Below are 24626 nucleotides of genomic sequence, written 5' to 3'. Positions count from 1 at the left end.
GCCTTTGGTAGGCGAGTTTTTCATCTTTGCAATTTTCATTCCAACGTTCCTGGACAAAACTATGTATTGTCCATAAGTTAAAATTGTCATATGGTATATACCATCATATTGTTTCCTAACTTTTTCTCTAACCTTTTTACTAAGATGTTTGGGTAATCCTACCAAAATTTAACCTTCCAATAAACTTTGTTACTATCAGGCCTTGCATAACCCTAACAAGAATGTCTCTTTATACCACCTATAATTAATGAAGGGTTTGCTTTTTATGCTCATTATGCAGCTTGACTTTTTGTCTTTTACGTTTGCAGGGTCTCCTACAAATTGAAGAGTTATTTGCAAAAATAAGGTATTAATACACCTGAATTTCATTACCATCTTCATCCAAAATTGGTATTCCATTATCATCAATCTTGATTGCGTTAAGATTTTCACTTTAGTTTTGATCTTGTAGGTGGCGATCCCACCAGGATTGAGAGACCAGTGAAACCAATCTACTAACAATTGGGCTATGACTTGTTTGTTGAATTATTTTTTTAGTCCATAGGTATTACTAACCATGGTCACTTGTTGTAAGACCGTAATAATATTATAATCAGACATTCCATCTATGTTCCATTTAATAGATGAAGTTGACATTGTATTTTCTTTGTTGTATTTGAGAGGTTCTTCCAAAACTAAATCTGGGCTGAAGCTCTTGGATATACATTTTTGGGGGTTTTTTTTCCAAATCATGTTATTGATTTGAATAGAATTATCATTTGAGATGTATTTTGATCATCAGTTTCTGATGATTCTGATGAATCTGTTTTTAATAAACCTCGAGAATCTTCTTTTATTTGGTTGAGTTTTTTATTTATTTCTTGCATAATTCTTCTTTGTTGGTTAAAGTTTTAAGTGTGTTTTTTGGAGGAACTCGTGTGGAACGAATAAAGGTATATTATCTACAATTTTTTATTGGTTTTGACCTTAGTCATGGTTTTCGACGACAGTCTTCCTACAATGTCTTCAATTCTTTATTTTGTTTTGCCAATAGTATTCAAGCATTGGCCTGCATAATTATTTTTGGTGGTACTATTTTTTATATCATTTTCTGATATTTTCACTTTAATGTTTCTTTGACTTTAAAGTTAAGCTTTAATTTATACTCCTTTATAGGGAATCGTTACTGCTGCTAATGTGGATGAATTGACTCTATTTCTTCAATATCTTTTCCTCTTTTGATTTTCCACTGTTTTGCTTTTATTTGGACATTGATTGTTTTTTCACTATCAAGCCATTGAAAGAAGGTATAGAATTTAGTGTGTTTTTCATAAAGTTAACAATTTTGTTAAATTATATCCTCTTTTCTGTTTTTATTAACAGTTTTTAAAAACGATTTCTCTTATTCTTGATTTTTCTTTGAATAAAAATCATTTTTTAAAGAGTTTTTATCTATTTCAATTTTTTCAATCATGTTTATTCTCAGCAAATCTATCATTTGGGAATAGTTGGAGACATTCTCTATGATGTCTCTTCCCCATCTTGTTGGAAGGTTTTGAACGAATAATAGAGTTGTGGTTATTGTTGAGGAATTATCTATTCCCTTAAATATTTTGTTTTAACCCTATCTAGGTCCTGGGGGGGTCTCTTATTGAACAAGAAAAATCTTCTTTGTTCAAGAGGTTCTTTGGGATTATTAATCCAGATAAGGATAGTGTAGTCTCAAAACTTATCTTGAGGCCTACTAAACCTAAATTCGAGCACTTCCATCAGAATTTTCAGTTATGTTGTTTCAATCTCTGATTTTGGATGGGTTGTGCGGAAGATAGAAGAAGAAGAAGAGAAAGAATATGTTCCCCTAATCGAAGCTCTTAGTGCCTCGGTCAATCTTTCCTAGAGCAGAATGCTATTGACCATTACTGGAGATCAATCAACACTACCAGATAATTAATAAATTTGAAAAGCAATGGTTGATGAAACAAAAGATGATCAAAAAACACACACCAACATAGCTAGAAGCTTCAGGAGTTTGAAACTTCTAATCTTCGAGTTGAAATTCAATTGATTTCTTTGATAAATTTCAAGACACACAAAGTAAGTGAAATTCAGAATATTTTGTATCAAAATTCACCCCCACACAAGAAACTTCTTCATCACAACACTACTTCTACTGAAAACCGGTTTAACATCAAAACATTGGCAATAATCCGGAATAATAATCCATATTAATCTATCTGTTTTTGAAATTTACAGGTACCACCTGGTTTTTAAATAAAATAAACTCGTAAAACTACTCAAAACCTCAGTCTCTTAAAATTTGTTAGAAATCTCCCTACAAATAAAATAAAATAATCTGGATTAACCATTTTTTAACCCTCATACTTTGAAATTAGTACAAACTGTGTTTATAGTATCTACGATATATTCGATACTGACGCCTACCATACGTATCAAACGGGTATCTTAACCGTTTGATACGTTGATACGTATCATGATACAATTGTATTACGATACAATATGTTAACTGGTTCGTAATCCTTAAAAATATCGCTAATAAATCGATTACGACTTTTTTAATTTGGGCCAAAGGCCTAAATTTTTTCTGTTCGAATCTGGGACACCTAACCCGGCTCACTAAAACCCGCCCATTTACCCATTGTGATGAGAAAGTGAAGAGGAAAATGTGTGCTTTTTTTGCATGATAATAATAACAGAAGTAGAGATATAGATTCTGGACATTGTCCTTGAAATTATATGAATGGTTTGAGAATGATTGTATGATTCATAATTTTTGTGAATAATTTTGATTTATATACCATAATTTAAAGCCAATTATATCAGAAATTTCGTAATTATCTTGGGATGATATACATTTTAGAAAAATTTTTATATTTTTTTTTAAGACATATCCGATACACAATACGATAACCGCTTTGACAACCATGGTAAAAAAAACCTTCAACAAAATACATTTCAAAAAATCTCCCCGAAAAGAAATAAGATACACTGGCTCTAAAACTCAAAGAAACCTTCATAAATCACTCGTCATAGAGTCATAGTCTGATAGTCATAAACCTCTCTCCTAAAATATAGTAAAAAAAATTTCCCAACTTTTCTTCAAATTCATCACAATCGCCTCGGCCAAACCTAAAAACTTCCCAAGTTTGAACTTTTTTTTTTTTTTTTTTTTTTTTTTTTCATTCTTTCAAACAAAGCAATAGAAATTTGTTCCTTTTTTGTCAACAGAATTGCCCAGAACCTAGCTTGGGCTCTTTGGAAGGATCAGAGGGAAGCAGAGGAGCCTTATCCTTCCACACCTCATCAATGTACTGAACTAGATGCTGATTCAAAGATGGGTTTCCGTTGTGAATGAGAACTGGGACCTTTTCATAAACCGGGTTCATCTGTAAAAGCAAAGCGCTCTTGTTGTGGATCAAGTCCTCTCTCTGTACTCGTACTTGACTCCTTTCTCGGACAGAGCAATCCGGCACCTCATCCCAAATGGTTTGCCCAGAAGTCCCAAACAGATCACTCGTCCGCCATTTTTTGGGCACGAACACAGTGAAGTTGTGATTGTTTTGGGGTTGAGTCCACGGAAAACATAAAAGGGGGCGTTTTGGTTCAGAAATGTAGATTACTGGTAGTTTGATATTAGAAAAATAGATTACCTTGAAAGATTATTGAGAATCTTTAGGAAAATGTTGTTGGTTAGTTGGTGGGTATTTTTATATTAATATGTTTGGTTGTGGGGAATAAATTTGTGAGTTTGTTATTTAATTATTAAATTGTCCCCTTTTCAAATATAATATAATATTATTTTTATTATTATTTTTGAATAATTCTTTTAACCTCCAATATTTCAGATTTAGTTAAAACACCCCCGCTTATATAAACTTTAATTTGTTATGAATACCCCCCCACCTCCTACCGTCGCTGCGCCGCCACCGCAACCCACCGTCAAAGTCTCCGAAAGTCCCCGTTATCGCTCGCCGTGACCCAAGAGGCTTTGATATGGCCGTTCTTGCCATATTGATGGCCGAAAACGGCCAAATCTGGGGCGAGATGTGGCCGTTAACGGCCATGGACCTGCCTTCAACAGCCAGTCTATTCCGGCCAATAGATATGGTGTTGTAACGACTAGATCGTGGTCGTTAACGCTAGATCTTGCCAATCTGACCATTTCGGCCATATCGAAGCCTCCCGGAGCCTTCCACCGAATCTCGTTCTTTTTAGGGACTCTGGCGACTTTTCGACAGCAATCCGTGGTGGTTGGCCCACTGTCGGCAAGTGGTGGCTGGGTGGCAGTGGTGGTCTATAAATTGTTTTAATATAAGGTATTATTGTCCAAAATTTTAATTAAACAAGGGAAAAAATTGAATAGGATATTAATGTAAATTTATTTAAATGAGGCATTATTGTCTAAAACTTTTATTAAGAAGATAAAATTATAACAAAGAAAGATACCCTGATAATTTTGAATACTAAAAAAAATGGAGGTAATCAGATTACTTCCAATATTACTAATATAACTACTATTGTGTATTTGAGATTACTAGAATCTTATATTACTTGACAATCAAACGTGATAATCAAGTAATATAAGATGATATAACCCCGTTATCCTCAATTCCTGTCAACCAAACGTTTCAAACATTACCGCCAACTAAAACGTTCAAATAATGATATAAGAAGATTTGATTTGAAAAACTGTGACTGTTTTCTGTCAAAACGTCCTTTCCCACACTGTTAATTCTGATGCCATTATAGGCTTTCCTATAATATCTTAATTTCGAAGCGGTTTCAGTTCAGCTGCATTTGGTATAAGCTTATCTAAATATGGTTCCTATAGGAATCGTAAAGAATTCGTAGTATTAAATCAATAAATATAGGAAAGAATAAGTAAAATTTATAATATATAAGAATATTTTTAAAAGTTTGATGCTGTTAAATACTAAAAACAAAACTTATAAGGAAGTTTAGAATTTAGCTTTTAGAATGTTGTAAACACCTGTAAAATTTTTGAATGTTTTTATTTAAATAATCTTAGGATTCACTTTTTAAAAAATATACCCTTTAAATGAGTTAACTTATCGGTCCTTTAAGAAGTCATCATTTTTTTTATGCTTTTGAAATTTACCGTCTTTTAGGAGTAAGTGTTTTTTTAGCTTTAAGTGTTTTTTAACGATATGACTCTTAAATGATAAAGAACATCTTCATTAATTTTTAAAATATAAATATAAATTTTTATTCAAATCTAATGCATTTTTAAAATTTCAAGAAAAGATTTAATATGAGAGAGAATTAATAAATAAATATATAAAAACTTGTAATTTATTATTACAATTAAGATAAATAGTAAATTTGACTCCTTGGATGTAGAAAGTTAAACCATTCTTTAATTTAATTTAAAGAATAAAGAGTCTGTTAAATTCCTATTTTTTAGATTAACGTTTAATATAAAGAGTTTTTGATCATAAAAGAGTCTTTTAGAGAGGTTCTACCACCGTTTACTTTTTATTGGAGAATCATCAATTATTTGTAAGATTTACAAACTCATTAGACCCTGAAATTAACCTCACAGAATCTATCAGTCTTTTTAAACTTCTGTTCATTACCCATAAACCCTGTTTCTTTTCACTGTTTTTTGCTTCTCAGGAGCCAATTTTGCATCTAATCTACGTCTGCTCAATCATATAAACCAAAAATTCCCAATGACTACATATGTAAAATTCAGATTGGCAGAGCCCGAATGATGAGTAATTTTTTACATATTGGAAATTGCTTTTTAGGGATCATGAAATAGAACGAGTTACCAATTGCACCAACTGGACAATTCAGCACCGGAGGTCCATCTTTGGAGGGAGAATCCACACAAAGCTTAAAGAGCCGTGATGCTCCTGTATGAAATTAACTTCACCAGACTGAAACTCATCTGAAATCTTCTTCTCCAACTCCTCCAACGATACATTCACCAAACTACATGCCGCTTCATAACAAAAAACCCTAAATCAATTAACCCAAAATGTTCCATTCTGATCTTTTACACATATACTTACATTACATTTACCTCTTTTCTCAGAAAAAACCATCAGCCGATCATAACCTCCCACCTCTTTCGTTACAAGTACAAAAGCTGAGAATGAGATGATTCGATTAGTAATTGAACAGTGAAAAAAGAAGTTTTCATCAAAAATTACCACGCATGATTATTTAAAATGGTACCTTTTTTATCTCCACGTGGGATCAGCTTCGATAAAATGCGTCTGAACTCTGCTGAATGTATCCCAATAACCGCTTCATATTCAAACTGCAATCTCCCTCTATATCTGCATTGCTCCTCCGTAACTTCGCTCAATTTCATTTTTGATATATATAGCGCCAGTTCCTGATCAAGAAACCATTAAAGACTCAAATGAAGAAAAGATTCCATTAAGATTCAGTTTTTTAAAGAAAAATGGGCAAGATTGAAACGTACTACACTCTTGCACTGGAGACAGATTATGGCTTCGTCTTCAGCAACCATTGAAAAGAGGCATTCTTCACCAAAACGTAGAGTTTATCATGCAAGTTTGCAAGATTAATACCGGCAGAAGCGCTCGGCCAGTTGCAGTTGAGTACTCAATGGCGAGGATTTTGATTTGCAGCGCCGCGATTACGAATCCGTCTTGCTCTGAAACATCAACGAGAAACCGTCTGGGTGTAAGCTGATGGTGCCCATTCTTTCGACGATGACGAGAGTCTTCAAGGCTTTTCGTAGAAAACTCCTTCGTCTTTAGAGAGCTGTATTATTATCATGGTGTAAAGTGAACCTGAACAAAGATTATTTGAGAATTCTTGAACTAAGAGGTTTTTGATTTCAAGTCTTCAATTTCTACAGTTTGTTGTTTGCATTTGCTAATTATACATGAAACAGTCTGCTAAGTTCTTATATAAGTTCCGAGGCTTGGTCAATCTTGAATTATATGTGTTAACAGTAGATGTTGTTTAGAATGTAAAGATAGTTGGATTAGTTTACTGATTAGTTAGAGTTAGTTTTACTGCTTCGTTAGTTTGTTAACTAAGTTAGTGTTTTTGATTAATTGCTGTAGTATAAAGCAGTGTAAATCGCATTGATACTGAAGAGAATAAAAAAATTTCCCGAATTTCTCTTCGCATTGTCTTTTATTCTCTTCACATGTATATGCTGGAGATTTTTTGCGAATTGATCTAAAATTGGATCAGTTTGAAACCCTCAATTTCTTTTGGTTTAGCTCAAAGAAGTTCAAGATTCATTAATTTCTTCATTTTGGCTCAAATCTCTGGAAAGCTCCTTTAGTCGATTATGGTAGAAGAAGCAGTTGGTCCTTCGATGACTCAAATTCGCCCTCTATGTTCATCCATCCGACATGCTAGTCCGTTTTTTGTATCTGAACAGCTCGTAGGACAAACAACTATGAAATTTGGAGCGAGCAAGACTTTTTTTTTTATGTGCCAGAACAAGTTAGGTTTTGTTAATGGTGCTTGTACGAAGTCGTTTGTGCATCTTGTTTAGTTCCCAATGGGAAAGGTTAACTCTTTAGTTCTAGCCTGGATTTTTATTTAGTTTCGAAGGAGATCTTTCAATGGCATTGTATATTCGACCACATGCCTCCCAAGTGTGGCAAGACTGTAAGAGCAGTATCATAAGTCATGGAACTAGGTTTTGGTATCACCGGAGATGTGAACCCTTACACGGGAACTAGTCTATACAGTGGGCATTTCCTTTAAAAACTCAAGTCACCGTGGGATGAGTTGGATTCTTTGGTAAACTTCCTGCTCTAGATGCACTTCTGCAAGACATATCTCGAGCATCTAATCACAAAAGTTGCTATAATTTCTGATGGGTTTAAATGACTCATACTCTATGGTCAGGACCATATTTTGTTGATGAATCCTTTGCCAAGTGTTAAATAGGCATATTCAAGAGTGAATCAAGCTGAAATCCAGAAGATTTTCGCTGGTCTGAACACTAATTTAGAAGTTACTACTGCCCTTTATGCCCAAAATAGTAGTAAAGATCAAAGTCAAGGGCGAGGTATAAGGGAAAGAAACTTTATATTGAATGGGACTATTGTCACTTGCCTGGTCATAGAGGCGATAATTGTTACAATTTAATGGCTATCCAGCTGATTTACAATTTACAAAAGGGAAGACAAACCAAAAACTAAATTTCTGCTAATTAAGTGCAAGCATGGTATAGTCACACGAATTTCAGAGGTAAAGACTAATAATGTCCCAATTGGTCCTGTTTTTACATCAAGCAATATAACCAAATTCGCAGCTACTGGGAGGAAAATGTTACCCTCGCAAATCATCAGTTGCAAACCTTCAGGTATTTTAATAGTAGCCATAATGCTTCATTTTCTTTTTTAGATAAGAAAGCTTGGATAATAATACAGGGCTACTAACCACATGACCTATGAACTCCTATCTTGCAATCCCCCATTGCCATAAAGCCTTCTTCAAGTCTACTGTAGTTTACCTGATGGCATTAAAACTCACATACACATGTAGGTTCTGTAGTTTTGACAAATGCATACATCTTTCAAAAGTTTTTACATATACCAGCCTTTAAACACAATCTACTTTTAGTTCCAAATTTACAATTTCTAATACTGTGCTACCAATTTTTACCTGATTTTTTTTCTAATCAGAATCTTACAGTGGCAAATTGAAGGGATGGTAAGCATAACCAAGGCCTATTTTTCCTTTATCCCAATTTCACAAAATTCCATATTGTCAAAAGTACATATTTCAAATAAGGTTTTTGCAATATTTCAAAAAGTTCTTGTTCAAGCAATAATGTACCTTTTTAATTTTCAGTTGAATAAAAATTATGATTCTCCTAGTCTTTTCTGGCTCCCAGTTTTCCTACTGTATTGAATTGTGGCACAAAAGGTTAGGGCATGTTCCTTATACATTTTTGCAACACATGAATAAAAATTTAATGTGTCTAATCCTCCTCACTATACTGTTTGCCCATTAGCTAAACAAACCAGGGTACCTTTCCATCACAGTAATTCAGTTTCTAGTTGTACATTTAGCCTACTACATGTGGATGTTTGAGGTCCATATAGGACACCAACACATGGCAATGCTAGTTATTTCTTACCTTGGTTGATGACCATTCGAGGGTGACCTGGTTGTTTCTTTGTAGTATAAATATGAGGTTTTCATTACTATAAAAATTTTCTTCAAATGGTGCAAACTCAATACCATTTCACCCCAAAATGCATTAGGAGTGATAATGGTCTTGAATTTTTTAATAAAGAATGTCATGACTTGTTCCTTAGCAAAGCTATTTTCCATATGAGTTCATGCTTATTCCCCTCAACAGAATAGGTTTATTGAGAGAAAGCATAGACATATTCTTGCAGTAGCGAGAGCTTTAAAGTTTCAGTCTAACATCCAAGTCAATTTTGGGATATTTGTTTGCAAGCAGTTGTCTACCTTATTAATAGTTTTCCTTCTTCTGTAATCAAGGGTTTATCTCCTTTTGAAATTTTTTTTGGTCTATCTCCTCATTGGATCACATAAAGGTTTTTTGGTTGTTTGGCTATCTACCCATTCTCACCCCTAAGGACAAGTTGTCACCTAGATCTGCTCCTTGTTTGTTTTGGCTACTCTTACTCAGAAAGGTTATTTGCTTTATAACCTTTCATCTCATAGTGTTCTGGTTACTATAAATGTTTTTTCATGAAACAGTATTCCCTTTTACTTGGTCTCATCTCCTAGCCACCTTTTCCCATTGATAAAATTTTCTTGATATTGAGTTGACTTCTTCTTCTAATATACCTCTTTTTGATGATATATTGCCTGATGTCCAAAATTCAGACCCTACAATACCTTTTCCTGCTCCTTGAATGATTCACCTTCTGTAGCTCTAGTTAATCCCTCTCCTCCCAGCACATGACCCCTATTAGGAAATCTAGTAACTTAAAGACCACCTATTTGGCACATCAGATTTTGTTTGTCTGTCTATCACCACTCTACTTCAACCAATTGCATTCCATATTCTATCTCTAATTTTGTTTCTTATGATCATATTCCCCCACCCAAGGCTTACTTATCCCATCTCAATTATTAGAACCTTCTTCTTTTCATTTAGCTTCTAAGATTCAATTGGGTGGTTGCAATGCAAAAGAGAGATACAAACCTTAGAACCAAATAAAACCTGGTCCTTAGTCCCTTTACCCCCTAGTACCCTGGTAAGACCCCAATAGGTTGTAAGGGGGGTCTATAAGCTCAAGTATAGCTGATGGTTCCTGGAAAGGTATAGGCTAGTTTATGCAAAGGGCTACACTAAAAGGCTAGCATTAGATTATGCAGAAACATTTTCTCTTGTGTCAAAATGGTCACCATCAGGACCATTTTGTCTCTAGCTTCTATGCATGATTGGCCCATTTACCAAATGGATGTAGATAATGCTTTTCTATAGGGGGATTTAGGGGACAACATTGATTGCATCATCACACAGCAACTTCTGCATTCTAATTTTAAGTTGAAGGATAGGGATGTTGAAATATTTTGTGGTTTTAAGGTGGCTAGATCTTCTAAAGGGATCACTTATGTTAAAGAAATATGCTTGGAGCTTAAATCTGAATTTGGTTTGTCATTCTAAACTTTATGTATTTCCTATGGTTTCTACTTTAAAACTTACATCCATTGCTTGTGATGAACTTTTCCTTATTGGCCATGATCCACTTCTTGCTGATCCAAGCTTTATTAGAGATTGGTGGGAAAGCTGTTATACTTATGCATGAACAGACTAGACTTAAGTTTTTCTGTCAGTCCTCTTAATTAGTCATCATGCAAGTCCCAAAACAATCACATGAATGCATCGCTCTAAGGTGGTTAAATACATTAAGTCACTCCAGGATTAGGCTTGTTTTTCCAGCAGATAATCATATGGGTTTTATTGCCTTTTTGTGACTCTAATTGGGCATCCTGTCTCATGACAAAGAAATCGGTTACTGGATATTGTATCTTCTTGGTAAGTCCTTAATATCATGGAAATCTAAGAGTCAGCACTATTTCCAAATCCTCTTTAGAGGTAGAATAAGGGCATGGCCTCCATTATGTGTGAAATTCTTTGGCTAATTAAGCTTTTTACTGAACTTGGCTTTGATCCTTCTTGTACCTCGTCATTGTGACAACTAGGCTCAAATCACATTGCATCTAATCCCATCTTTCATGAAATGACTAAAACACTTGACATTGACTATCATATTGGAGGGAACAACTCAAGCTGGCCTTATCAAGACTACTTATGTTCCTCTTTAGAATAGCCATATGATTACTGACTAAAGTACTCTTCGTCCACTTCATTCCAGCTGTTACGTAAGTTGGGTGTTCTTTGACCTCTATCCACCCTTCAACTTGAGAGGGGTGTTAATAGTGCTACTTTATGTAAATGAATGTAGTTATAATGTAAAGATTAGTTGGAGTTACATTACTGATTAGTTTAGAGTTATTTTACTGTTTGGGTTAAAGCTTGCGTTAGTTGTTAACTAGAGTTGTTGCTTGTTGAGTTAATTGCTGTAAGTATAAAAGTAGTGTAAAAATCGCATTTGACTACTAAATGAGAATACATAATTTTCCCCAAATTTTCTCTTTTGCATTGTCTTTTATCTCTTTAACAATATGGATCAATCCTTAAGAGTTCGACTTTTGACCATTAAATCATAAAGCAATCCGTGGGCATACGTTTCATTTGGACATATTAAAAAAATTAAAATATACATTTAAATCTATATGCTTTCAGAAGATGCATAATTTCAAGGTCTAGGGATGGCATTTCATTGAAATTTTTGCCATCAAATTTTTCATCGAGAATGTTGTTGCAATTGAAATGCTTGGTAACAACAACAGCTACTTTGGTGATGTAACAAATATATAATGAAATTATATTATGATCTTTATGTTAAAAATTATTAGCAGTCCTTTCACATTCATTATATAAATATATCTAATCATTCACATTAATTTCCATTAATTGGAAGACTTGTACATCTAAAAATCTACGGTTATGAAAGGATGGATCTTGTGAGTTGATGCCATTGACAATCCGCTGGACTTCACACCTCCAGAGAAAGCGTGAAGCTTACGAAACACTAGGGTGGTGTTTGCCATAGGCACTCCAATGCTCAAGTCAGTAGGTTTGAAAGAGGCTATTTGTGGGGTAAGGGAAAAAGGATTACCAGAAGTTTAGTTGGAGACTAGAACTACAATGAAGGTGACGACGGTTCTTAGGAGCAAAACTTTGAGAGCAAGTAGTGTCCTTGGATCCCCTTTATAAGAGAGTTTGTCTCTGCTTATATAGTGAACCCAAGGGTTGAAATCCTAGTAGGACTCTGAGTCCTACTTGGGATATAATCCTAATTAGGAAAGAGAATGATCTCTTGCTCTTATCGGATAAAGCTTACCTTTGAATAAGCCTTAGGATCTTGACCGAAGGGGAAACGAAAAAGGATTCTGATTCCTATTTATGGACTGCTATGGGCTAATGGGCTGGACTTAGTTGAGCTTAACTTGTAGGATGACCCAACTCATAGAGTGGCAGTTCATAAGGTGAATTTAAGTGTAAGCCCAACTAGAATCGAGCTAAGGCCTTAGGCCGTAGCATGTTTACTTTGTTATAGGCCTCGTTAGCCAACATGAATTTTGGCCCTATAGTAGCCCCCACTCTCTAATTTAAATGGATTTAGCTTAGGAGTAGATTTATCGAATGAGTGTGGACTGAGTGGGTCAGTCTTAGTACTCGTTAGGTTGGATGAATCATTGTTTTGAAACGTTATCAGTTCATCTAGTCATTGAGGTTGTTAGGGCTCGACTTGGTATGCAAAACTAGTGGGATAAGCTACTGGGCCAACCGAGTTGGGGGAAGTATGGAGCGTGCTCGACCAACCGGAGTCGAAAGTTGACTAAATTTCACTCAATCAGCCTACGTTGGGAGGAATGTGAAAGTTTGCTTGACTAACCTGAGTTGGGAAAGTTTGCTCGACCAACTTGAGGTGAATACTCACAACAGGATTGGGAGAAAATGTGAAGGTTCGCTCGACCAACCTGAGTTGGGAGGATTTTGTTTGACCAACCTGAGTTAGGAGGTGCTGAGTATCTTGGGAGTATTCCAGTTTTCTGTAGGTGAAAAATTGTGTGAATCATTGCCCTCTAAGATCGAGTCGGTTCGACTAGTCCGTTCATTTGTGGATTGGATGAGTTTTATAGAGTCACTTCAAGATAGTGATATGTACCTTCTTGGGTTTACCATGAAGGTGTTCATCTTACTTGTCGGTAGAGCCGATCTTCCTAGAATTTGATGAGGCCTTTGATGGAGCATGCCTTGATAGAGAAATGAGCCGATTCCATACTACAAATACTCTTACTTAGCCGAGTCGAATGAAGCTAGAAAGTTGACACTAGCATCAAGCTCTTTGCAAGAGTGTGTATGGGCCTATTTTGCTCCATTTGATCCAAGTGACATGTTGGCTGAGTGGGATGGAGTTGAGAACAAACTTCTTTTATGTCGAAAGCGTACAAGTCCACTTAGCTCGAGTCTTCTTACTGGATAGAAATGCTTAGTCAATTATGGTGTCATGTTTAGAGACATTTGCCTTAACTGCATATGACACTTAGAGAATACTCGAGGCCCACTCGGCTAGGCTTATTACGTTAGCGGAGAAGGTGCACCAAGTGGGAATGTTCATGACTTTATCTTCCTATTTTCGAATGTGGGACACTTGTCGAATAAGGATGTTTGGTACATGTCATCATGGCGCCTAGCACTATTGAGTTGAAATGAGACATATCTTTTCCCTTTATGTGCTGCCACCCTGTTTGCTGACCAAGTGAGTATTGACTTCTTTAACATTCAAGAAAGTGATACAAATACCACTAGTCTATAGACGAGAGGCTCTGGTTATGTTGTGGTGTCTAATGCATGCTGAGTGGAGCTGAGTGATATTTAGGTGGAGATTTGTTTATTGATTGAAATAGGGTTGAACCAAGCTAGCTGAGGCCAGTGAACTTGTTTTACCAAGGATTGAATCGACTTGACTTTTTTGTGGAGTGAGCCGAGTGAAGTGCTGTAATAGGTCGAGACATAATTTGCTTAACATAGAACTCGTACTACCAAAGGTAGGTTGGTGATGAGTGGTTGCCGCGCTGAAGCAGGGAAAACAAACTTGAATTAATCTTCGTAGGTGACCCACAAAGAAAGCGCTGCTAGTAGCAGCAAACGAAGCTGTCTTTCAAACTGAAACCCAGTTGAAGGAGATGATGAATTGAACTTGAAGCAGATGTGGGAGTCTTAAGGGTTGCCAACTGGAACCAAAGACTTTTTAGTAAGGCCACTGGTGGAGCTGGTCGAGTTGGGAAGGTAAATAGCCACTCCAGGTTCATCATGAGTTTGATATCGACGTTCTGTTCAAAACAATTTGGGTCTCATCTTCAGAAAGAGCTGGAGACTTCTCCATTTTAATTGTTTCATCAGTCGTAGACTTATTCTCAACCATAGGGACATCTAGTTTATCCTCTATTTCCTCAGGGAGGGTATGGCAGTCCCTATATAATGAACTGTCATCCAGCTTAAGATAATCCCATGTGTACTTATCTAAACAAACCAAAGATCACACGGTGTTATGCATGGCATGCGTGTGTCAACAGTTGAATAAGCCAATGGAGAAGTGATATCCATGGGGTGCATGTGTTGAGACCAAATGCAGATAAGCTAATGGAAAAGTAAAATGCTATGGGTGCATGTGTTTAAGTGTAAGCCGAATGGAGAAAATAAACCACATGGAGTGTAGTTAAAAGGTGAAGTTAAGGGCCGAATGGGATTGAGTGACGAGTGGGAAATCGAGGTTGACTTTAAGTGTTGACTGAGTAAAATATTGCCTGTTGATAGCACATAGAAGTACCGAGCCTATTGAAGCTTAGAAAGTTACTTGGGTTAGTCAGACTGCTGAATAGGTGATTATTGGTTCTGTTGAAGACAGGAGAGGAGTTGATTGGGTCAAAGAAGGTTGCTAACAGATGATGATCGCATCACCTGATTGGTGAGAAGACTGTGACTGATAGACTATAATATGTTTGTTGGCGGTGAAGTGAGTTGAATGCCCTTGAGAGTTTTCTAACCCCTCACATTAATTCCACAAAAACATCAATACTTAACACATACAACTTACTTCTCTATATATATAAATATTTTGTGTATGTGAAGTGTTTGTAATATAAAATGTGACTTAACAAAGTGATCTCACACTTGGGAACTATTCTTCCTAGAACTTGTTTCCATTGCATGTTTGGGGGCTAAAGGTGCTGGTGGTGCCATGGAATTTGGAGTTGGAGTCATACTTGTCGGTGTCTCACGAGTATTGTCCGCGGCTGATGACATCTACAATTCCATCAAATGAAAATATGCATTAAGTAAATAAGACATCCATATAAATCATATTCTTTTATTTATTGACAATAACTAAAAATAAAAGAGAAAATTTAGGGTATGTAAGGAATAGATCTAAAATGTATGCAAGGAAGGAAGTCCCTATACATGGATTTGTCATGATAACAATTGAGTTGAACTGGCCAAAAAAAAAAAAAAAGAATATTCCAACAAATTGCAACACCAGAGAACTTGAGATGTAAATGCATGCATGTGGATATCAAGGTCTGCGTGCAAAGCAATGTGAAAACCTGCAGAAAATAAAATAACGTTTAAACAGAAAAACAGGAGAAAATACAATTCTGTTTTCTGACTCACAGCACCAATCTCAGGTTATTTAGGTAGATAATACTATATATGTTGCAGCCTCCTCTATTTACCTGTTAGATAGTTGAAGATATTTAACACATTTCATCAAACATCTGGGGAACATTGGAGATTAAATTAAGCATAGATCCAACATACGTGAAAGCTAAGTCCATCAAATTTAAAATTGAAGTATTGGATCCTAAGATCTGTGCAAGGCCAAGCACAAGGAACCGCATGGAATAGGATTTTATTAAATATTTAGTTTATATATAATATATATTTGACCTTGACTTCTGAAATTTAAACTATGGGGTCCTGTATTCTGATTTATAAAACTTCCAGTTTCCACCAAATGCATTAAAGAAATCAATATATTATTACTTATTAGTTTGATTATTTACATAGTGTTATTGAATCAAATACTCCAACAAAGCCGTAAACTTACAAAGAAAAACAGGGCTAAAAGAATATGGAGTTCTCCTCTGTTTGAACCACTATGTTTCTTCTTCTTCATCTTTGATTCACTCATGGTTGTTTGACACACCCATATGAGCTTTGAAAAATTCACATAACCAGTCTATAAAGTTGACATTTGAGTGAAAGTAGCCAACTATTTTATTTTAAGGGAAAAAATACTCATGATGTGTCTTTTCTACCCTTAATGAGTCAAACCCAAATAAACTCTTTTTTCCTCCACCATTTTCACTCTCTAACTCCCCAGAAACTTGAGGCAAGAAACCTAATACCCAGTGAGTCGAGTTGGACAAAACAGCCAGTGGCTGCCAACATGGTCTATCAAAGTGAGAGCCACAACTCAACTCTCTATAATGATCATAGGTACCGATAAACTAAAAAACCTAGTCTTGGCTTTTTTCTCCCGCTTTTTAATAACTAGAACTTTTTAAAGTTCAAGTTATCTAACATATATATTCTTAGCATAGAATAAAAATTCTTCCATACCTTGGACAAGAATGGTTCAAGAAATGCGACAACGGTGACGGTGGAGACTGCGAGTCGGTGCTGGGTGGTTGTTGTAGAGACTGCTGGCGGCGTGGCCCTGCTCAGTTGGTGTGGAGTTTGGACTGTGAAGATCGGAGCTTGGAGAGTGGAGTTTGCTCAGGGTGTGGACAGTGGAGTGACTGGAGAATGGAGACTGCTGGCTGCTGCCGAACGTGCGAAGAAATGAAGAATGAAGATGGAGTGGAGTGGACACTGGTGACTGGTGTGTGCACTGTGGAAGTGTGGAGGCGGAGAATTGGAGAAGAGAAATAGAGAAGTAGAGATGTGAGCCTGTGAGAGTGCAAGGTGAAATTTTTTTTTTGCTTTTATACTTGGGGTTAAACCGGTTTGGAAAATATTCCAAACCGAAAACCGAACCGGTTTTTCGGTTTTTTAAATTTTCCAAACCGAAAATCGAACCGGTTTGTGAAAAATCCTAATTTTTGGTTTGGTTTCCGGTTCGGTTTGGTTTCTGGTTCGGTTTGGTTTCCGGATTATTTATCCCACCCCTAATTTTGATAAGTTATTTGGGTTAGCGTATTTATAAAATCTTCATCATGATCGTCAGATTTATCTTTTTCTTTGGCAATAAGTAATTTCAAATGTAGTTTTTGTTGTTCTTTTAATTCTTTAACTTCAATTTTTATTTGTTGGATTTCTTTTGTTAAATCTTCAAGTGTTAATTTCCTTTTTTCTTTTTTTTAAATTTGCCAATAATATTCTGAAAACTATAGGCTTCATGGGTTTCTATTTTCCTATTAGTTTTTTCAAAGGTATTTTTTAGTCTTTCTAGATACTCTTTTCTCAAAAGAGGATCATCAATTTTATTAACAGCTTCTAAGAGGAATTCTTGGTTTTTGGTTAAGACATTTATTTCATTTTCACTTGAGGTTTTGATTTCATTAATTTGATTGTCATCAGACATTTCTTTTTCACTTGAATATGAATAAGAGGATTGTATCATTAACATTTCTATTTTATGTATGATTTCTTCATCAAGACTTAATTCTCTAATTCCTTTGCTAATTTTGCAATACTTAGCGATATGACCCTGTTTACCGCATCTAAAGCATGTGAATTGTTTTGTGGGTTTGTCTGTTTTAGAAAATTTGCTTTGTTGAAAAGGTTTTTTTTTCTTCCTAAATATGGATTTTGTATGGTTCTTACGATTATTCATAGTTTTGTTACGATTATTCATGATTTTATCACATTGACCTTTGCATGTTATTATTTTCTTGGTTTTCTTTCCTCTAAAAGAATTTTTGTGATNATGCTGATGCCATTATAGGCTTTCCTATAATATCTTAATTTCGAAGCGGTTTCAGTTCAGCTGCATTTGGTATAAGCTTATCTGAAATATAATTTTCATATGGTTCGTATAGGAAATCGTAAAGAAATTCGTAGTATTAAATCAATAAATATAGGAAAGAATAAAGTAAAATTTATAAAATATATAAGAATATTTTTAAAAGTTTGATGCTTTAAATAAACTAAAAACAAAACTTATAAGGAAGTTTAGAATTTAAGCTTTTAGAATGTTGTAAACACCTGTAAAATTTTTGAATGTTTTTATTTAAATAATCTTAGGATTCATGACACTTTTTAAAAAAAGTATACCCTTTAAATGAGTTAACTTATCGGTCTTTAAGAAGTCATCATTTTTTTAATGCTTTTGAAATTTACCGTCTTTTAGGAGTAAGTGTTTTTTAGCTTTAAGTGTTTTTTAACGATATTGACTCTTAAATGAGAAGAACATCTTCATTAATTTTTAAATATAAAGAATAAAATTTTTATTCAAATCTAATGAACTTTTTAAAATTTCAAGAAAAAGATTTAATATGAGAGAGAATTAATAAATAAAATATATAAAAACTTGTAATTTATTAATTAAAATTAAGATAAATAGTAAAATTTGACTCCTTGGATGTAGAAAGTTAAACTCATTCTTTAATTTATATTTAAAGAATAAAGAGTCTGTTAAATTCCTATTTTTATAGATTAACTCTTTATAATAAAGAGTTTTGATCATATAAAGAGTCTTTTAGAGATGTTCTACCACCGGTTACTTTTATTGGAGAATCAATCAATTATTTGTAAGATTTACAAACTCAATTAGACCCTGAAATTAACCTCACAGAATCTATCAGTCTTTTAAACTTCTGTTCATTACCCATAAACCCTGTTTCTTTTCACTGTTTTTTGCTTCTCAGGAGCCAATATTTTGCATCTAATCTACGTCTGCATCAATCATATAAACTTCAAGAAATTCCCAATGACTACATATGTAAAATTCAGATTGGCAGAGCCGAAATGGAGTATTAATTTTTACATATTGGAAATTGCTTTTTAAGGGATCATGAAATAGAACATGAGGTTACCAATTGCACCAACTGGACAATTCAGCACCGGAGGTCCATCTTTGGAGTGGAGAATCCACACAAAGCTTGAAAGAGCCGATGCTTCCTGGTATGAAATTACTTCAACCAGACTGAAACTCATCTGAATCACTTCTTCTCCAACTCCTCCAACGATACATTCACCAAACTACATGCGCATTCATAACAAAAAACCCTAAATCAATTAACCCAATAATGTTCCAATTCTTGATCTTTTACACATATACATTACATTACATTTACCTCTTTTCTCAGGAAAAAACCATCAGCCGATCCATAAACCATCACCACCTCTTTCGTTACAAGTACAAAAGCTGAGAATGAGATGATTCGATTAGTAATTGAACAGTGAAAAAAGAAGTTTTCATCAAAAATTACCACGCACAATTATTTAAAAATGGTACCTTTTTTATCACGGTGGATCAGCTTCGATAAAATGCGTCTGAACTCTGCTGAATGTATCCCAATAACCGCTTCATATTCAAACTGCAATCTCCCATCTATATCAGCATGCTCCTCCGTAACTTCGCTCAATTTCATTGTTGAATATATAATAGCGCCAGTTCCTGATCAAGAAACCATTAAAGACTCGAAATGGAAGAAAAGATTCCATTAAAGATTCAGTTTTTAAGGAAAATGGGCAAGATTGAACGTACTACGACTCTTGCACTGGAGACAGATTATGGCTTCGTCTTCAGCAACCATTGAAAAGAGGCATTCTTCACCAAAACGTAGAAGTTTATCATGCAAGTTTGCAAGATTAATACCGGCAGAAGCGCTCGGCCAGTTGCAGTTGAAGTACTCAATGTCGGAGGATTTGATTTGCAGCGCCGCGATTACGAATCCGTCTTGCTCTGAAACGATCAACGAGAAACCGTCTGGGGTGTAGCTGATGGTGCCCATTCTTTCGACGATGACGAGAGGCTTCAAGGCTTTTCGTAGAAGAACTCCTTCGTCTTTAGAGAGCTGTATTATTATCATGGTGTAAAGTGAACTGAACAAAGATTATTTGAGAATTCTTGAACTAAAGAGGTTTTGATTTCAAGTCTTCAATTTCTACAGTTTGTTGTTTGCATTTGCTAATTATACATGAAACAGTCTGCTTAAGTTCTCATATAAGTTCCGAGGTTTGGTCAATCTTGAATTATATGTGTTAACAGTAATGAATGTGTTTATAATGTAAAGATTAGTTGGAGTTAGTTTACTGATTAGTTAGAGTTAGTTTACTNCTACCAAAAATTTAACCTTCCAATAAACTTTGTTACTATCAGGCATTTGCATAACCCTAACAAAGAATGTCTCTTTATACCACCTATAATTATGAAGGGTTTTGCATTTTATGCTCATTAATGCAGCTTGACTTTTGTCTTTTACGTTTGCAGGGTCTCCTACAAATTGAAGAGTTATTGCAAAAATTAAGGTATTAATAGCATCCTGAATTTCATTACCATCTTCATCCAAAATTGGTATTCCATTATCATCAATCTTGATTGCGTTAAGAATTTCACTTTAGTTTTGATCTTGTAGGTGGCTATCCCACCAGGATTTGAGAGAACCAGTGAAACCAGCTACTAACAATTGGGCTATGACTTGGTTTGTTGAATTATGTTTAGTCCTATAGGTATTACTAACCATGGTCATTTGTTGTAAGACCGTAATAATATTATAATCAGACATTCCATCTATGTTCCATTTATAGATAGAATTGACATTGTATTTTCTTTGTTGTATTTGAGAGGATTCTTCCAAAACTAAATCTGGGGCTGAAGCTCTTGGATAATACATTTTTGGGGGTTTTTTCCAAATCATGTTATTGATTTGAATAGAATTATCATTTGAGGATGTATTTTGATCATCAGTTTCTGATGATTCTGATGAATCTGTTTTAATAAAACGCTAGAGAATTCTTCTTTTATTTGGTTGAGTTTTTTATTTATTTCTTGCATAAATTCTTCTTTGTTGGTTAAAGTTTTAGTGTGTTTTGGAGGGAACTCGTGTGGAACGAATAAAGGTATATTATCTACAATTTTTATTGGTTTTGACCTTATGTCAATGGGTTTTCGGACAGGTCTTCCTACAATGTCTTCAATTCTATTTAGTTGTTTGCCAATAGTATTCAAGCATTGGCTTGCATAATTATTTTGTTGGTAAATATTTTTTATATCATTTTCTGATATTTCACTTTAATTTTCTTTGACTTTAAAAGGTTAAGCTTTAATTTATACTCCTTTATAGGGAATCGTTACTGCTGCTAATGGTGGATGAATTGACTCTATTTCTTCAATATCTTTTCCTCTTTTGATTTTCCACTGTTTTGCTTTTATTTGGACATTGATTGTTTTTTCACTATCAAGCCATTGAAAGAAAGGTATAAGAATTTAGTGTGTTTTCATAAAGTTGTAACAATTTTGTTAAATTATATCTCTTTCTTTTTTATTAAAGTTTTTAAAGAACGTTTCTCTTAATTCTTGATTTTCTTTTGAATAAAAATCATTTTTTAAGAAGGTTTTATCTATTTCAATTTTTTCAATCATGTTTAATTCTAGCAAATCTATCATTTGGGAATAGGTTGGAGACATTCTCTATGATGTCTCTTCCCCATCTTGTTGGGAAGGTGTTTGAACTGAATAATAGAGTTGTGGTATTGTTGAGGAATTATCTATTCCTTAAATATTTGTTTTAACCTAGCTAGGTCTGGGGGGGTCTCTTATTGAACAAGAAAATCTTCTTTGTTCAAGAGGTTCTTTGGGATTTAATCCAGATAAGGATAAGTGTGAGTCATCAAAACTTATTCTTGGAGGCCTACTAAACCTAATTCGAGCACTTCCATCAGAATTTTCAGTTATGTTTTCAATCTCTGAATTTTGGATTGGTTGGGTTAAAGATGAAGAAGAAGAAGAAGAAGAAGAAGAATCTAATCGAAGCTCTAGTGCCTCGGTCAATCTTGCCTAGAGCAATGAAGATGACTATTATGGGATCATCAAACACTACCAGATAATTAATAATTTGAAAAGCAATGTTGATGAAAAACAAGATGATCAAAAAACACAGCACCAAATAAAGCTAGAAGCTTCATGATTGAACTTCTATCTTCGAAGTGAAATTAAATTGATTTCTTTGATAAAATTCAAGAACCAAAGTAAGTGAAATTCAGTATTTTGTTATAAAATTCAACCGAAACTTCTTCATCACAAACTTCTACTGAAAACTTCTTTAACATCAAAAAAATTTGGCAATAATCCTGAAGAATAATAAATCAATAGAATCTATCTGTTTTTGAATTACAAGGTACCACTGGTTTTAAATAAAATAAAACTCTGTAAAACTACTCAAAAACCCTCAGTCTCTTAAAATTTGTTAGAAATCTCCCTGACAAATAAAATAAAATAATCTTGATTTAACCATTTATAACCCTCTTTGAAATTAGTCAAAAACATGGTTATTAGTATCTACGATATGATTCGATACTGATCGCCTACGATACGTATCAAAGCGTGTATCATAAACCTTTTGATACGTTGATACGTATCATATGATACAATATGTATTACGATACAATATGTAACGGTTCGTATCCTTAAAAATATCGATATAAATCGATACGACTTTATTAATTTGGGCCAAAGGCCTAAAATTTTTTCTGTTCGAATCTGGGACACCTAACCCGGCTCACTAAAACCCGCCCAAATTTACCCATTGTGTATGGAGAAAGTGAAGAGGAAAATGTGTTGCTTATTTTGCATGATAATAATAACAGAAGTAGAGATATAGATATTGACATTGATCTTGAAAATTATATGAATGGTTGAGAGGAAATGATGTAGATTCATAATTTTGTGAATAATTTTGATTATATAATACCATAATTTAAAGCCAATAATATCAGAAAATTCGTAAATTAATCTTGGAGATGATATTAATTTTTAAAAAAATTTATTAATTTTTTTTTAAAGGACATATCCGATACACAATAGGATAAACGATGGTAAAAAAGCTTCAAAACAAAATACATTTAAAAAAATCTCCCCGGAAAAAGAATATAAGGATACACTGGTTCTAAAAGTCATAAAGAAAACCTTCATAAATCACTCGTCATGGAGTCACAGTCTGATAGTCATAAACCTCTCTCCTAAAATTAGTAAAAAATTTCCCAACTTTTCTTCAAATTCATCACAAATCGCCTCTACCAAAACCTAAAAACTTCCCAAATTTTGAATCCTTTTTTTTCTTTTTTTTTTTTTCATTCTTTCAAACAAAGCAAATAGAAATTTGTTACCTTTTTGTCAACAGAATTGCCCCAGAACCTAGCTTGGGCTCTTTGGTAAGGATCAGAGGGAAGCAGAGGAGCCTTATCCTTCCACACCTCATCAATGTACTGAACTATGATGGCTGATTCACAGATGGGTTTTCCGTTGTGAATGAGAACTGGGACCTTTTCATAAACCGGGTTCATCTGTAAAAGCAAAGCGCTCTTGTTGTGGATCAAGTCCTCTTCTCTGTACTCGTACTTGACTCCTTTCTCGGACAGAGCAATCCGGCACCTCATCCCAAATGGGTTTGCCCAGAAGTCCAACAGAATCAACTCGTCCGCCATTTTTTGGGCACGAACACAGTGAAGTTGTGAAGTGTTTTGGGTTTGAGTCGACGGGAAAACACAAAGAAGTGATAATATAGAAGATTGATTTGAAAGTGTGGACTGTTTCGTCAAAGGTCCTTTCACACACGTGTTTAAATGTGATGCCATTATAGGCTTTACTATATATCTTAATTTCGAGGCGGTTTCAGTTCAGGCATTTGGTATAAGCGTTATTTGAAAATAATTTTATGGTCGTATAGGAAATCGTAAAGAAATCGTAGTATTTAAATCAATAAATATAGGAAAGAATAAAGTAAAATTTATAAATATATAGAATATTTTTAAAGTTGATACTTTAAATAAACTAAAAAAACAAAACTTATAAGGAGTTTAGAATTTAGCTTTTAGAATGTTGTAACACTGTAAATTTGTTAATGTTTATTTAAATAATCTTAGGATTCATAACACTTTTTAAAAAAGGTATCCCTTTAAATGAGTTAAGTTAGCGGTCTTAAGAAGGACATTTTTTTAATGCTTTGAAATTACAATGTTTTAGGAGTGCAGTTAAAGATATTGACTCTTAAATGATAAGGTATTGTCATTCACTTTTAAATATAAAGAATAAAATTTTTATTCAAATCTAATAAATTTTTAAATTTGCAAGAATAGATTAATAAGAGAGAGAAATAATAAATAAAAAATATAAATTTTAATATTATTAAAATAAGATAGAGAGTGAAATTTACTCCTTGGATGTGAGAGTTAACTTCTTTAATTTATATTAAAGAATAAAGAGTCGATTAAACTTATGTTTTATATATTAATATTTATAATAAAGAGTTGGTCATATAAAGAGTGCTTTTGGAAATGTTCTAGCATGGTACTTTTATTGGAGAATCAATCAATT

General features: G+C 34.2%; 1 pseudogene; it reads right to left on the bottom strand.

Annotated features, from left to right (window-relative positions):
* Positions 1 to 23175: 23175 nt before the first annotated feature.
* On the bottom strand, positions 23176 to 23737 carry LOC116115009 (annotated as a pseudogene).
* Positions 23738 to 24626: the final 889 nt, after the last annotated feature.

This window comes from Pistacia vera, unplaced genomic scaffold (assembly GCF_008641045.1).
Source record: "Pistacia vera cultivar Batoury unplaced genomic scaffold, PisVer_v2 Contig73, whole genome shotgun sequence".
NCBI classification, from domain to species: Eukaryota; Viridiplantae; Streptophyta; class Magnoliopsida; order Sapindales; family Anacardiaceae; genus Pistacia; species Pistacia vera.
This window is presented reverse-complemented; position numbering and strand designations above follow the sequence as displayed.